Source organism: Sparus aurata, chromosome 21 (assembly GCF_900880675.1).
Source record: "Sparus aurata chromosome 21, fSpaAur1.1, whole genome shotgun sequence".
NCBI classification, from domain to species: Eukaryota; Metazoa; Chordata; class Actinopteri; order Spariformes; family Sparidae; genus Sparus; species Sparus aurata.
In genome coordinates this window covers 4,111,508-4,129,282 of record NC_044207.1, presented here as the reverse complement: position 1 = coordinate 4,129,282, position 17,775 = coordinate 4,111,508, and the positions used below count along the sequence as shown (strand labels likewise).

General features: G+C 40.4%; 1 protein-coding gene across 10 annotated transcripts in view; it reads right to left on the bottom strand.

The window, feature by feature from the left end:
* The window catches only part of LOC115572321 (disks large-associated protein 1-like), a 122,004-nt gene that overhangs the window by 81,900 nt on the left and 22,329 nt on the right, over positions 1 to 17,775 (bottom strand). For 8 of the 10 annotated variants that reach the window (XR_003982074.1, XM_030402254.1, XM_030402258.1 and 5 more), the window contains exon 2: positions 2,746 to 2,834. The exons of 1 other annotated variant lie outside the window; for it this stretch is intronic. The gene's annotated coding sequence lies outside the window, so the exon portion shown is untranslated. Of the gene's footprint in view, positions 1 to 1,375; positions 1,442 to 2,745; positions 2,835 to 17,775 lie in introns of all 10 variants that reach the window. One more of the 10 variants, XM_030402255.1, reaches the window with a different exon arrangement.

Below are 17,775 nucleotides of genomic sequence, written 5' to 3'. Positions count from 1 at the left end.
TTACTGAAATTAAATGCAACAGATATTAAAGTTACTTAAGTGAACTGCTCTTGTCACATGTAAAAAGATCATCAGACAAAGTGTGGAGGAAAAGTCAAGGATGCTTTGCAGAATTCCATGGTGTTATTAAATGACAACTTTGACTTAATGTCCATGTACTGTCCTGTATGTTTTCAGCTATCCAGCTAATGCTGGAGGGATTAGTTTGTCCATCTTGCTGCTTGGATTATTTGAAAGCTCTCTCCTTTACCGACAAATCTAACTAGAGAGCAAATTGCTATAAACCGTCAATTCGTTGACGTAAGTCTTTCTATCTGAGCTTGTGTGTGTACTTCTGTACTGAAGAAAGGCGTGAGGATTTCATCCAGCTGGATAGATTTTATGAGGAAACAAAACAACCATTAAAATCCCATAGAGAGAGGGAGAGGGACAGACTAAGCACTGCTGGAGGCGAACAACAACTCCCTCTCCATCTTTCACTCCTTCCCTTTTCTCCCATCATCCCATCCATACGACCCCCAATCGACTAGAGATGTACGTCAGAATCTGCGTGGAGAGGATTTTTTTTTTCTCTTTCTTTTCGCCCACTGACTGTTATGATTCAACTCAGCCTTTCGAGCAGGCTTGAGAAGAGAAGAGCGTGGGCTTAACCTGCTTCTCCCTGTGTCTCTCTCTCTCTCTATCTCGGTACCTGCTTCGTTTCTGCAGAGCTCGCAGAGCTGCTCAATCTTAGTCAGAAATTAAATCCTGGGTTTGTGCATGCCTGTGAAGCCTGCAATAAAGAGACAGATAGAAAGGAACAGCTCAGTGGTGGGATGTGTGAAGGGGGTGGGGACCGAAACGACCAGCTGACTGTGAAAGAAGCATGAATCATATCTTTAACGCCTATCTTCCCCTGTCATATTCCTCACAATACATGACAGACAGATTACTTTGGACTGCATGTTTCCGGGTTATTTTTACCGTATTTCTGCATCAACTAATCATTCATATTAGAGCCATTTATGTATCTCAGATGAATTAAGGGGTTAATAAAAGACTTAAGAATACATCCACAGTTTAAATGTAAGCCAGAACTGGCCACAAAGACTCATTTACAGAAACAAATTACAGAAAAAAGCCAAATAACTGATTGTAGAAACAAAAAGAACACAGAATCACCAACAAACAGAACTGAGGCTGTTCTGGAGGATTGTGGAGGAACAACACCTTCCTAAAACACTGCATGCTGGCTGTTACTTTCATGACTAGTATACTTGGATTTGGATGGGGGTGCTTAACAGACTCAGTCAGAAGCTTCAGCTCTTGCCCAGTGCTGGCACACTAAAGTATACCAGTACACATTGTGTTAATCATCATGAGTCTGTCAACCAACCTTGACTGTGGCTTGGTCAGTCAGTGGCTCTAGTCAGACAGACTCCTGATTAGGGGTGTCGAGGTTCTAACAGTGGGAAATAAGAAACAAAAATGAGAAATGTACATGGCTAGCTTTTTATTTAACTGATAGCAGTGTAAGTGACAGTTTGTTCAACCTAAGAAAGTGGATACAGCCTGTGGGCAAGGAGGGAAGACACTGAAGCCTTATCCTTCTTGTTTGTGATTTTTAAAGCATCAAGCAGCAGCCAATCTTTCTGTGCAGTGTTCAGTTTGCGTTTAGATATGTGTTAACTTCTGTGTTAACACTTACACATATGATTGTGTTAGAGCAGAGGGAATGTTTAGTAGTGAAGTTGTCTAGTGGCAGTATATGTACAGTGCAGGTTAAAGTTTGACCATTCATAAAGTCTGCAGCTCCTCCCTAACTCCAGAATTCCAATGTCTGCATGTGCGTTATAGAACGGCTCAGTGCTGCCTCGTCCATCAACACCCACCGGCTCCGTTTTGAGTGTAGCACGGCGCAGCACTGCCAGACAGCTGGAGTGGCTAGACCGAGGAGTTCCTGTGATAATTACAGAATCACGCACGATCGCAATTATGCATGTACATGTTATAAACACAAAAACAAACAGACAAAAGATTAGTGTTCCCAACCAAAGCATTAAAAAAAGGGTGGTGTTTTGATGTTGTTTTGGTGTCTTACTTCCTGTCTGCTATGTGCCGAATCTGGTTCAATTGATGCGTCATGCTCTGGTATCCGGCAAAAATAAAAGTCTTGCGCATCTGCTGCGGAAGGGTCTAGAGTGCCAGAGCTGCAGTAGATATGTGATGCAGCAGTACACACATATTGAGCTCCACATCTGAGACGGATGGACAGAACACAGATCAGGTGGAATTTGGGGGTAAAAAGTTCCAATGTCTTGTGTCCAAGCTGCAGGTCAAAAGTGAAGGGAGAGTCTGTGGCAATACCATCAGTAGCACACGGTGCTCCACCTTGGTTGCAAAATTGAAATGGAGCTTGGAGGCAAGACTGCAGGACCTGGTGTAGATCAGAGATGAGAGTGTATCTTTTGCTTGAACCAGGAGAAGCCAAAACTTTACCCAGCATAAAGATAGCATATTTATTTCTGTATCACCAAAGGACAGTTGTGGCATAATACATAATATATTGTTGGTTTTGGTACCATGTGCTGTTTGACATATACTGCTGTTTCCCTTCCTATCAAACATTATGTAGAGGGATTGGAAATTACGAAAAACAAGAGTGGAGTGTTTTTTCTATGGATTAAATAGAAAAATGTCATGAAAGTAGTGGAAATGAAATCAAGTTTAGAGTTAGATAGTGAGTTACAGTCCATGCTCACTCACCTCCTTTAAATCCCCATCATTGCAGAGTTGTCGCTAACTGGAAGGGATTGACATCTCTGTAAAACTGGTCTCACATTAACTCCAGTTGTCTAGGAAAAGACAAAATGTGCACACAAACACAGAAACACACAGACACACAGTTACGACAGTTACATATATGAATTACTGTTTTTTCAGATCAGAGCTGTCCTCTTACAGTCTCACAACCACATCCCAGATAGCAAAATTTACCTTATAGAATGATGGCACTTGGGCAGTCCACTCCAGGCCATGCTATGGCCACCCCCAAGCTGCCAAAGCATGGCCGGAGGTCAGCCAAGAGTAAACCAAATAAACCAGAACTGGCCTAAGTCTGGTCCAGATCCAGTCAACTAGGATAGAATCAGCTGTGGCCCTGACTTGGACGTTTTTTTTGTGTCTACAATTTTGCTATCTGTCACTGTCTGGTCAGGCACAGGTAAGGTGTAAAGAAAATAAAAGGACATCAAATCCTACAAGTTTTCTCTTACAGCTATTTAATTAGTTAGGACTTGTCATCCACCCATACGGATAAAGTGTCCTTTAAACACAATGGTAATAGACAAAGTTAGTTGTCCATTAACCTGTGTTACTGTTATTCAAAAAATAGTAGGCATGTACTCTGATTTGACTGAGGTGAAGTTAAGTTTATGTGACTAAAACTACTTTGCTAGGGTTGGGAACGATTATGGTAATGGTTAAGGTTTTGCAAAGATTTATTTGAGGGTAACAACAAAGTCCTCCATTTGAAGACTGTCACTCAAGGTCAACATGTTCATTGAATGACTGACCAATTGGGTCATTGTTCTGGAAATATTAGGAACATTGCAGTCTCTGGGAAGAAAACTGGGGTACGTTGATTGCCATAGGTTTTAAACACTTAAACTGGCAACAGGCAACTTTTTTGGTTTAAGTTATCATTGTGAAGTAATTACTGATAGATACTGTACATAAAGAACACCTTCCACATATAGACTGGCTTAACCAAAACATTAAGAGGCATTGTTTTACCCTGTCACTATCCCCAGGTTAGGGTGGAACAACTGGCATAACTGTGGAATTTCTACACTTCAAAAATAAAAGAATCCTGCTGAAGGAGGAGGCAAAGAAGGTAAAGAAGGAGAATGAAAAAAATTGAGGTATGGACAGGCATTCACTCGATAGGGAGCGCTCTGGTGTTTAAGTCTGGTTCCTCATTCAGTGCGTTTACATGACACTCAAGAAAACCGAATTACTGCGTTAGTCTGACTATGATCGGATTTTTAAGATGCATGTATACACCTTAGTCTGACTAAAATCGGACCGGATCGGATTTCTCATAGTCGAATTACACCACGTAGATTATTCGATTGAAAGTCGCATTAACTCCTGCATGTATATGTTTCCAGCGGATCAGATCGGATTTTGCGTTCTGCGCAGGCGCGAGATTTTTCCCGGGGGCCGTGAGCCAGAAGTAGATGGACGGCGGTGGCGGCGTCTTTCCTCCGAAATCACCGCAAGAAAGAGCGCCATTGTGCATCTAGTTTGTGTAATTATCATGTACACCATATACGAAGTGTACAAAGATGTAGCTTCGTCTCGCTCTTCGTACGCCATCTTTCTTGAATGCCGAGGCAGCTGGTGACATAAAGAGGTCAGCTGGAGGTAGCCCCGTTAACACTAGTTGAAATGGGCACAGCGCCACCTAGCGTACCGGGGTATGACATGCTTTCGGCAGTAATTCGATTTTCTCACCGGCATGTATTCTCGGATAATTGCAGTTGTGCGATTGCTAAAGCTGGTTGACTAATGATCGGAAGGTTGCTGGTTCAAATCCCGGCTCCCCTAGGGCGGAACTGAGCTACATGTCAAAGTATCCTTGAGCAAGATACTGAACCCCTGTCTACCCTGCCTTCGCCCATAGAGAAACTGGGATTGGCTCCAGTAATCCCAGCGACGCCTTGAAAAAGGGTAAAATGTGGTAACATCCCACGGAAAAGCAGAAGAAGATGAGTTGAGGGTGTTTTACTCTGCCTTCGAGATCGGTGTTTCTAGGTCAAATTTGTATTCTTATAGTTAGATTTTGCATTTGACAGTAGCCACACTGCTAACAATAACAATGTTGCTAACACTCATTGCAACAGCAGTGCCAACAATATTACCACAGACAAGATTGTCGGGGCAGGAGAAGTTGGAAAGGTGACCGTTCCTGTAACTTGAATTTTATATACTTTTACATTTCAGCCATCCTAATGTTGTGTCTGATACGCAAAATATTGATTGGCTCCCAGCCTGGGGTCCAGGCCCCTCCTAGGGGGTGCAGGAGATCGCACGTGGTGCGCACAACTTTGTCTGCTCTGAGGTTGTGAGGTTACCAAAATCATATTTGTGCACATTAAATGTATAAATTCCCAATAACACACCCAACTGGATAATCAAAACTCTGTATAATCCAAACCAACACCCTTATGAGGTAGGCCTATTCTGGTCAAAACTTGGACACAGGCAAGGGGGGCTTCGAGGAAAAAAGGTTGGGAACCACTCCTATAGAGTATGAGATGCTCACCATAAACCAAAGGAGTTTAACCAATGAAAATAACGTTTACAGAGGTTTTATTAAAGTACATATGTAGAAGTTGTGGATAACAGGAGATTACAGAACAACTTCTCTCTTTGACGGCACTTCTCAGCCATTTATTTACACACAAGAACTATAACTGTGGAAAAACTGCTAACACACCTCACCCCTCCCAACCCTCCGTTGTCATGGTTACACATTGACTCTAACTAGGGGTCCATGCCCAACAGTCGAGAGTTGTCAGAGAGAGGGAAACTACCCAGATTGTGGTGAATTATGTCTGTCAAGTCCTCTACATACTTCCCCAGAATTCACCTAACAGGAATAAAGTGATAACATCAACATGTTCGAGGGCAGCTCCATAACAGCTCTGTAGAACAGGTTTTGGGGAACCCGTGGGGGTCTTACAGCTGTGTGAAGTAGTGCTGCCAACTAAGGAGTCGTGGTGTTGGGGACGAAATCCCCTGTGACCTGGAGAAGTACGACAACCCACACAGCCCATTGGGGTGTGGGTGGTAGGTGGTGGTGAGGTGGAGTTTGACTGCTAGGCCCCCTGTGACTGCGTTCCAGAGCTCCGATTTGAACTGGGGCCCCTGTCAGAGAGGTCAGATGGGGCGCCAAACCGGCGACCAGGGTGGCAATAAAAGCCCACGCTACCTCAGAGGACATCATTGAGGACAGCGGGACAGCTCTGAGCCACCGTGTGGTCCTGTCCACTATAATGAGGAGGTGTGTGAAACCATGGGAGGGTGGCAGGGGTCCCACCAGGTCTATCTTAATGTGGGTGAACCTCCTCGCGGGCATGGAGAACCAAGTGGGCCTTGGTGTGGCGGTTCAATTTAGTGCATTGGCAGTCCATGCAGGAGTCAGCCAAGGCCCTTACGCATTTCTTGAGGTCATGCCAGACAAAGCCGCCACCAGTCTTTGAGAAGGTTGCTTGCCTGGGTGAGAGAGGCTATACACAGCTTCATAAATTTCCAGTGGGGAAGACAGGCCGTGGCTGACCTGTAAAAATGTCACACAGTAGTGTGGTGTTGGCTCCGTCACAGGCTACGTCCTCCAATTGCAGCCCGGTGACTGCCGTCCTGAAGGCCTGCACATCTTGTAGGCCTGCACGTCCTGAAGGCCTGCATGTCCTGAAGGCATGCATGTCCTGTTCAGCAGCTTGGTCTGTTGCCATGCTGGTGTAGTCAATCCCTAAGTGGACGGCCCCTGCAATAGACCAGGAGAGGGAGTATGTGGAGAGTTCATGATGGTGTCCACCTTTACCAGTAGGGGGACAGCCCCGTCATTAGTGACATGGTGTCCAAGGAAGTCGATGGTGGACAGCCCAAACTGGCACAGTGCCGGCTGAGCCATTCGAGTCTGGAGGTGGGACATGTGTTCCACTCTGGATGTGTTGGCGATGAGGATATTGTCCAAGTAGACAAAGACGCTGGCCACTACTGACCACTGCAGACTGGGAACACCCCACAAGAGCTGCAGTTTTGGAGATGCTCTGACCCATTCATCGAGCCATCACAATTTGGCTCTTGTCAAACTCGCTCAAATCCTGACACTTGTTCACTCGATGTTCAATTGCTACCTAATCCCACCCACTAACAGGCGCCATGATGAAGAGGTAATCAGTGTTATTCACTTCACCTGTCAGTGGTCATAAAGTTATGCTTGATCGGTGTATATCAATGCTATATAATCATAATGATGTTAGACAATATGGTATTAGATTTTGGTTTAAGTTTGTGGTGACATGTCAAAAATGTTGTCTTTTCCTATCTTTAAAGGCTCATTACAGTAAAGTGATTTCATATTCTGACTGTTCTACTAGTTGAATTGTCCCACTTAATAACTGTGTGTCCACATTACTGATGATTATTCATCAAAAATCTCATTGTGTTAATATTTAGTGAAAGTACCAACAGTCAATGTTTATCACAATATGGCCTAAATATATTGACTTATTTAGCCCTTAGCTAGAAGAAAAGTAAGAGGATCATAAAAGCTTTTACAATTCATTTTAAGGGAAACATTTATATGTGAACCAAATGGAATGGCAACACACTTCACTGAAAACCACAAATGTCAACCTCATGGTGGATCACCAAAGTCTGATTCACTTTAAAGATTACCACTGGGCTACAGAGGATAAGAAGCCAGTTGGCCGAAATTACACCTTGTCAAACACTGTCAAAAACAGCTGTGTACTAAAGTGACAGGACCAAGAAGCGGATGATGCGGTGCTTACGAAATGTGACAGTTCACAGCACCCCTAATTACCATAATGAATTAGCCAGTTTGCTTGAGAGGGGGCAGGCAGGCAGTCAAGGTGAACGGACTCGGTCAGTTCATGATCTTCCAGTACCTGTTCTGCCTTTTTGTGTTTCTCATTCCAAACAAATTGAGTGCATATCACCCAGCTTGAGCTCATTCTTGATAATTAGTGTCAATGTAATGGTAATGTGTTAAGCTAGCTTGTGGAGTGCCTAGATTCAAGTTTATGAAGAATTACTATATGATAAGGTATAGTGGAGAATATTTTTATATACCCCACACCCATAGTCACTCATTCACTCTTCACTGACTGACTTTTCTGCTTAAATAAACTTAATAATCAAACTCTCTTTGCTTTCATGATTGAATAAACAAACTGACCTTAAAGGACAACACAATTTACGCTGTTTCACTTTGTTGATATTTGGCGGACCCTGCCACCTGTTCAAACAGTGTTCTGGGACCTTAATTTCCCCCAAGAACAGCTTGTTTTACTTGAAGAAAAAATACAGATTCATGAGTTTGTATTATTACCTAATTGTGTTCAAATAAAAATCTGAGTTTGAATTTCTTCTCCAAAGCTACATAGTGCTCCTTCAAGGTGGATGAAGTGTGATGAATCAGTCATACTAGGCTGTATTTTATTTGAATGAAGATTAAAATCATTGACTGACCTCATCCTGCCACTAGCATCCTTAATGACATTCTGTGGTTAATACTTCCTCCTTACCCAGTTATGCAGGGCCTAAGAGGCTATTGAAAAAGTTGCAGAATGTTAGCAAAAAATCCAGAATGTTAGGAATTAGTTTTTTCAGTGTTCTATACTACAAATGACATACAATTGATGTCACTGGATTTTGGATTTGCTATTTGGACATGACCTTACACTTTGGGACATTATGATGAGTGTTTGTTACATCTTACTGATTAAGCCATTTACTGAAAATAACAAAAAATATTTGTAATGCTGCCTGTGAACTTGTATGCATGGGGCATTTAGCTCAGTGGGTAGAGCAGGCATCCCATACACAGAGGCTCTGTCCTCGCTGCAGCAGCCCTGGGTTGGAGTCCCGGCCTGGGGCCCTTTGCTGTGTGTCACTCAGCCTCTCTCTCAACCTGTTTACTGTCATATCTTCAACTATTCTGTCAATATAGCCAAAAATCTTAGATAAAGTTAGCATTCATATAAATATAAATCTCAGGTACACAATGTTGTGACAATGCTTTGACTGGTCCTCTAAAAGAAAGTTTCGACATAAATGACAATGATTGGTAGTTGGAGCCCTGCGCAGGGTTCATGGCTGTATTACTGTCCTCTACTCTATTTATCACCAAGCTCTCTAGAAACTTCACAGGATTTAGCTAAAGAAGCTAAAGCTGGAAATCCAGCAGAAAAGGGTGACACAAGACTGAAACGCAGACCTACAATACTGATATCAGTTGAGTGAGATGTCTAAACAAAGCCCAAAGGATACTAAATGACAACACCCACCCGAAAACATACAGAAGTATCTGCTGCCATACCACCAGACTACAGAGCAGCTTCTTTACCCACGCCATTTAAAAAATGATAATACATTTACTGTGTACCTTTATAATACTCTGCATTCAGTACTAAAGCCTTTTAATTCATGTTTGAACAATTATCTTTCAATTTGGATTTTAGTCTCTCTTGGTTCCTTTTCTTCCATATTTTGCTTACCTTGCCTTCAATTTAAATCAATTTAAGCAGCACCTGCAAAGTTGGGAATGCAGTGGGAACCTGTCAGCAGTCAGAACTTTTTGAATAGATTAATTTGAGTAATTTTAAGGAGGCTGTGCTGGCTAAGGCTCTCCTCCATTCACCATGCGCCATAGTCATAGCCCCTTAGTGTTAACATACAGATGTGCACACAGACACACAAGAAAACAGCAGGTGCTTAATTGTCTAAAAATTAGCAATTCCTAGCTCCTGTGTTTCATAGATTAATTTGTTAACTGTCTAAGATTTGTCCCACAGCTGATGATGTGAAATGACACCCAGGGGTCCTATAAAGCTTTTTTCCTCTGGTGGAAACCTGATGAAGTTGTTGCCTGGAAACAGGCTCATTAAAAATGGCAGCTTTTGCTGTTTGAATGGCAGACATGTGTTCAGGAAACGTATATAGGCACATATCCTGTGTGATAAAAAGGATCAGAGCTACTACACTTCAAACAGCCGACTGTAAGCTAGCTCCATCCTAAACAGCTTATTTACTCATTAAAGCCATGCTTTGCAATTTTAAAAATACATAGTGGTTTTCTTGAGCTTTTATCTATTGCAAGTAGGGTTTAAGTATGACCTGTGATCTGGTGTTAGAACATTACAATGTGAAACATGAGGCCTTCCTCAGTGAAAATTTGAACCGGTGTAAGGAGTTGAGAACATGATGCAGTCTGTTTTGGGGACAGCATTGTTCTCAGCAGCTCAGCTGGGCTCTGGAGAACACACTTTAACAGCATTGATTGTGAGAAGCAGGAATAGATGCACACGATGACCTCACTGTAATAATTATTTACAATAAAACAACATCTAATATCACAGACCACACTGTCACTGTTTGGTTGTCTCGCAGTTTCATTTATATATTTTTATTAATGTTTACTGTAATCTGTAAAGATCTGTAAGGACCTAAAAGTCCACAGCACTGATATACAACACAGCAGTGTAATTAAAACATAAACACTACTTTCAGACAAGTTGGCTATAATGTATTTCTACTCTGAAGGCCTTTACACACTAATTAATTGATACAGTTGCACGTCAATATCTTTTTTTTCGTTACCTGGTTTGGTCATGAGTACTTTCACACAGAATAAGTTAGATTTTTCTGAGCATTCACACCACGGCTTAAGGCATCAACCCATTATGTTGTGTGAGATGGACGTCTTGACAATGGCTGCCCTGTTGACCTCATGTTTATTCTTGTCAATATTCTGTTACAAATTACATATTATTTATCTAATATCCAGACAATGTGACAAAGGTGGCTTGGGATGAGTAACCTCAATTGCTCCCTGCAGAGACACACTGCTATACTGTAAATGTGGGATTTACCAAGAAGGAACTGAAGCTCTTATATCAACCTAGGCTCTATTTAAATACTTTGATAAAAACGGTTTATTCCCTCATGCAGAGTTACCAGTTATTTACCAGGTGCTCTGCTTGCAGATATAGCCCAACATTTACAGACATGTATACATGTGCTTAAACATTTGAAACTACATTTAAGAGCTTCAAAGGTTTATTGATTAACTCTTGTCTGTTAAATTAATTATCAACTATGATTTTCGGAGAAGAAAAGTGCAAATTCTCCAATTCCAGCATCTTATGATGTGAACATTTTCTGGTTAATTTCTTTCTCCCTAACAGTAAACTGAAAATCTTCGGGTAGCAGACAGCAAAACACAGTTGGCGACGTCATCTGATCTACATTTTCACAATTTTCTCATATTTAGTAGACCAAAAAACTATTGGAGAAAACGAATGACTGATTAATATACAATTAAAATAAATTTGAGTTGCAGCCAGACACAGTTAGGTTCATAAGATTTGTAATTTGATGTTCAAGTTTATTGGGCACTGATGTGATCTGAGATCTTTATCTATCTGTAACGTAATGTGTACAAAATCTGAAGGATTAAAACAACATCTGTAAAAAATAAATCTGACACACTTTTATCTTGAGCCACATTGCGAAGGTCCTGGTTCAAAAATATTAAGTCAGTAAGTTTAAATTGAATATGATTTGACTGACAGATGAACTAGGAGAATGTAACTCCTGAAATTTAGAAGACAGATCCCTCCATTGGACTCATTAATCTACAGAAAAACTTGTGGCTGACCAGTGGAGTAACAGAATGGAGCTTCCTTCATCACAAGTGATCTTAGAGTGCAGACACTTGGCAAAAGAGACAGTTGTATCTGATTTTAACCGGGGATATAAAAATTTGAAAAATCTGAAAAGTAGAAGCCGCTAACTGAATATTTAGCACGCTGCTCTGTTCTAATGACAAACACAGAGGTGTGATATTGGATTTGTTAATATTGGTGCTTATGGAAAAATCCATGTATTCTGCCAACGTTAGTGTCTGTGCCCAGAATCAAGGACCAGTGCAGCCAAATCATTTCTCACATTAACATACACTCATTTTCAACTGGATATGCAGCAAATGCTGAATGTGAGGACTTAGCTGTCTTAAGGAGAGCAGAGCTGCAAAACTGACTGTACAGCTCAGTAAATACACACAGAAAAGAAGAGAAAAGATCTGATTTAGGTACATTTGTATCATCTATTATCAATCTTGAAATAGTCCTGAATTGACCCTGATATGGTTACTGATCATTCAGATTGGCTCTGGACATCAACAAAAACAGTAATAAGCGCGGCACATATCCTCTGCCTCACCGTTGGTCGATAGAAAAATGCATGTTGGGATACTTGCCTACCACATGTTCAGAACCAACTCAGCTTCTAAAGCATCCCAGATAAAATGGACAGAGCAAGAACTCTTCTGGAGCCTCATTTATGAAGCTTGCATGCACCAAATAGGGCTTGGAATTTGTGTATGCCACTTTCTAAGCATACACTGGGATTTTTATTTTTTTTTTAACTACTGGACTTGGAAATGTGTGTGCATTCACGGAAAATTTGACCCAAATGCATGGAGGACCAAACCTGACATAAGTATAAATAAATAAATAAATAAATAAATAAATAAATAAATACATACATACATACATACATACATACATACATAAATAAATGCTGAAATAAATAAATGTATAAATAAATAAATGCATAAATAAATAAATAAATGCATAAATAAATAAATGCTGAAATAAATGCTGAAATAAATGTATAAATAAATAAATAAAAGTATAAATAAAAGAATAAATGCTTTTTATTTATTTCTACATTTTTGTTCACCTACATTTATTTATTTCTGTATTTCTGTTCACCTACATTTATTCATTTCTGTATTTCTGTTCACCTACATTTATTTATTTCTGTATTTCTGTATTTCTGTTCACCTACATTTATTTATTTCTGTATTTCTGTGTCCATATGTAAATGAGGAGGTAGGAGGTCGTAACCTCAGTCAAGAGCATGATTGGTTAAAGGAGTGTGCTCGATGAGGGTCTACTACTTCTGCCTTACTAGCTGATTCCTGTACACTGTAAAGGAATGTTGCTGGCTACCAGCAAGCCCGCTCAGCTAACTGTTAGCTGCAGTTGTTGACATTTGTTCATGAGCTCTGGTTTAGTTGAATTTGACTGGCGTTCATTTTAACTTGCGAGGATCCCAGGTGTGCTGGTGGTGTGGTTTGAGAATCCCGTCTGGAGAGAGAGGGGTCCTCAGCCATGTCCGCTAAGTGGGAAAGACATTCTGCTCATCGCTCCAAGTCATGTATATGTGTGTTCTAGACGAGCGCTACAGAGCACAAATCGTCCAAAAGTGCATGTTGTCGGTCTCATATCTTTGTCGTGAATGTCTGTACTCTCAAATAACTCATGAGTGGAACAGGCTGAGGCATTTGTTCATGCCGAGCGGCTCGAGAGCGGCGTGGAGACCCCCGTTAGCTCTTAGCTGTTAGCTGCTCGCTGTAGCGCAGCGTCCAGGTTACCTTGTGACACCGGTTACCATCGGGTATTTTCATTCCGCACTGCGTTCAAATGGTTACTTAAAGCCATCGTTCCGAGCCGCATACATGGTTATTAAGCTGAAGTTAAGTCAGTGTGAAAACTGTACACTGTCATACAGCCTGCTGGTCAAACAGTCTGCAGAGTATGTTGACATCCAGCCCGAGCTCAGCGTGTGGTCAGTCCGCTGTGGCAAATCGTGAGACGTCCAGATCAACCTGTGATACAAACACCAGTAGCGACAATGTTTCATAGGAAAGCCCAGACATGTATCTCACTCTCGATGGTAACATGTGTCAACAGTTAACCTGGACGCTACACTCTCAGCGCTACAGCGAGCAGGCCACAGCTAAAAGCTAACATCTAACTGCTAACACCTAACATAAAAAAATTAACAGTGTTGTCCCACCCAGATCTCGACGCCTCTCGGTGTGAACAAATGCTTGATACTGTTCCACACGAGTTGTTTGAGAGTACAGAGATTCACGACAAAGATATGAGACCGACAACATGCACTTTTGGACGATTGTGTTCTGTAGCGCTCGTCTAGCAATGGTTTGCAAATAGCAGCCCCGGCATCTCCGTGTGGATAGAAGTGTTCAAGCCACGTCAAAACAAATACACATATACATGACTTGGAGCGATGAGCAGAATGTTTTTCCTGGTTAGCGGACATGGCTGAGGACCCCTCTCTCTCCAGACGGGATTCTCAAACCACACCACCAGCACATCTGGGACCCTCGCAAGTTAAAATGAACATCAGTTAGCCTGTCACATTAGTCGAGGCCATTAAGCTAACTGGAGCTGTTTTACAACGTTACAGAGAGCGAGGCTTGGGATCAGGAATCGTTTGCTTTTGTCTGGCTCTCCGATTTGACCAATCATGCTCTTGACTGAGGTTAGGACCTCCTACCTCCTCATTTACATATGGACACAGAAATACAGAAATAAATAAATGTAGGTGAACAGAAATACAGAAATAAAGAAATAATAAATGTGGGTGAACAGAAATACAGAAATAAATAAATGTAGGTGAACAAAAATGTAGAAATAAATAAAAAGCATTTATTCTTTTATTTATACTTTTGTTTATTTATTTATATATTTATTTCAGCATTTATTTATTTATTCATTTATTTCAGCATTTATTTATTCATGCATTTATTTATTTATACATTTATGTATTTATTTATGTATTTATTCATGCATTTATTTATCTATTTATTTATTTATTTATTTATTTATACTTATGTCAGGTTTGGTCCTCCATACAAATGTACGTACAATTTTGGAGGCATGGGTGGCATTGGCAACAATGATGGCAAAGTGTTCATAAGGTTTAAAGAATGAATACTATACATATATCACCAAGTATTATTTTATACTACTTATATTTTCCATATTGTTTGCTTTGTGTAAAATCGCTGCAGTGAGCACGACTGTGCTGTCAGGCAGATACAGGTGCACATATGGATTATAAACATTTGCGAAACCTGGAAATAAAGCCATTAAGAAAAAATCTGTAGTAAAAAATTTTAAATACTGCAGTGCCAGTTGTGTGTTAAGTCTTTTACTTTCTTTGCACTGCGAGAGTACGAGTGAATGAGAAGATGAATAACATGGCTTTTATAACCTCCACCTCACCAACAAACACCTCATTTTCTGTGTCAAAAAAATCACTTTCCTTGTCTTGCTCTTGGTTGTGGCCATGTTTTCTCGATCAGCTAATTTTCCATGCATTACCATTCATAACGCGCATTGACCATCTATGGTTATATGTGGGTTTGGAGAGGGCAGGACAAGGGGTTGATCCACATGCACACATGTCAAAGTTGATGAGAGATTTATCAAAGGAAATTTCACACTGGTAGGTGTACATTTCCTCATTTGTAAATATGCAAAGGTTTAGTGTGGATTCTCTGCAGCGTTTTATAAATGAGGCCCCTGGGCCTTCATACTGATCTTGACTGAATGTGGACATTGAATTTGGAGGATATTTTGGCCATGACTGACAACATCTCACAAGCCAACAAGAACATAGATAAGACTTACAAAGACCTACTGTAGGTACACAGGTTTGGGTATCAAACTTGGTACTTTTAAGGCTACAGACAGAATAACATCAATATTACCGAGTACCAGTTCACATTAAATCAATAAGTGCCAAATTTTAGTACCTGCGTGTGCATATAGTAAAAAAAGACAGAATGACACGTCTCCCCAAAACTCAGTCACTGACTGTGTCTGAAATACCTTACCAACATTCTGTTTAGTTTACTGAAACACTGTGTTTAATACTATGTCTGAAAACCAACAGTATATGAACTATATACTGTCTACAAGAAAATATTACAGCATGCTTTCTTTGATTCCTGAAATGGTGGTTAACAGTGGTTAGCAAAATTATATTTACAAGTGATCTACTTCAATTCACATTCTTCACATACAGTGATATGTGTGCTCATATTTACAGGCATACACTATCTTAAATATGATCTTGAGATTAATTTATGACTGCTTTCTTCACAATAGCAGCTCAATCTGCTGCGGTAGCACTGTAACACTGAGCCACTACAGCAAGCTCAAGGGGTCAAAACGCAAACTAAAAATTCCTAATAGGTTTAAAATACAGCACCCCATAGTGGAGACGTTGCATGCCAGGAGAGGGCAGCACATATAAATCTTCATGTTACCTATTATATTTATTCCTATAGCACTAGATTGATGTAATGTAGCAGTTTACTTCATAAAGTATTTCATTTTATAGAAATAGCAAGATGCTAGCAGAATAAAATGTAGAAAGACTGTTATGTGTATTGTGACTGGGAATATGACTCATGATTTATTGTCTCTAGAAGTTAATGATTTGACTGGTTAGAACTGAAATGACAGAGAGATTAAAGTAACAAAAAAGGTACCAATGAATTTTAGGTAACAGTATCAGAACTTGTATCAGTTCAAATGTGAATGGCATCCGACCCTAATGGTACCCATACTACCATTATCTGTGAGGCGATAAGTCAAAAGTTCTTTGAGTGAGTTTGAGTTTTAACATTTTTTTATTTCATTTTGTGGACAATTTACATTTTGGACAAAACAAGAGAAAGGAGTTGTGCAAGTGTGTTGATGTAGAGAGCAGAGAGGGGATTGCTAACTGCACAACAGACAGGAAGGAAGGACAGCAGCTTCAAGTTGGATAATGAAAGCAATACTATAAAACATTAAAGTGAATCTGAAGCAAGGTAGGTGACTTTTGAGTCTTATTCTCAGGTCGTTAGAATAAAATGTGGCACTGATGATCTAAAAATGTTACCCATTTGTATCACAATTTCATTTTTATCAACAAGTAATTGCTCTGCTCTATGATACATCAACAAACTTCTTCAAATGAATGCAAATACAAAAATCCAACAGTCCTGCTCAGTGACTTTTAACACAGCAGACAAGGGAATAATAGAAGATATTAGGGAGAGATACCATGACATGAACAGAAAGGCAAAGTCTCTGATGGCTGACAATTTCATATCAACTCATTATATCCTTGTATTGCCTGGCTGAGACAAAATGAGAGAAAAGAAATGAAAGAAAACTAGGCCCTATTTATAATGGTGTGGTGGTCCCGAATCAGTGCACTGTACTAGTAGTGTTAAGCCTTAAATGCAGTCCACATGACACACACACCATTATACATAGACACTCAGTTTTTCAGTAATTGTGACCTTGCTCCAGATGAAGTTGTTTTTGTGTTTGGTGTCAGAGGCTTGTTTATGGTGTAGCAGAGAGGAATATGCTTCAGACAGTGAACAGGGGGTTTTGTGTTATTTATGAGTAGGTAGGGGACTGCTGCGCTTTTGGGAGCTAATCATCTCAGTGGTTTAATATGATAATCCATTAAACCATTTAAATCCCTGCCCTCAGCCAAAACATCTCAACACAAAATATGTCACAAAAAAGATTGAGCTCAACTGCCTGAAACACAAAACAGGCAAAACACTGCCAACTTGACTTAAACAAGGTCGTCTGAAAGCTACAAGAACAGCATATGAAGAACTTTATTATCCTGCAGGATATGCAAGATCCTGCATTTATTTTCTGTCATGCTTCTAATTTGAGGCTTTGATAAAATCTTGGCTGAGAGATGCACACTAGAACAAACACAAATGACAAAAATCATATTACAGCAGATTCCGGTGGTCAATTGCTGTAGTGTGTAGTCCACAGCCTGCAGTGTCCATAGTGCCACACCAGCTCTCACTCTTGTAGAGACTGAATAAATAAAAATCCTCTGCCTTGTTTGTATTTCTAAACTAATCGCAATGTTCTTGGGCGGTGCTGAACCCAGGATTCAAAACGAGGAAATTGCTTTGCACATTAGGAGGTGAGCATAGCATTAACATGTCTAAATCTCTGCAAGGCCCATAGACCTAACATCGGGGTGATGTCACTGATTTTTAAATAGCTTTTCTCAACTTGCAGTTTTGCAAATATAAAACCTCCATGAAATGAAAATTCAAGATAGAAA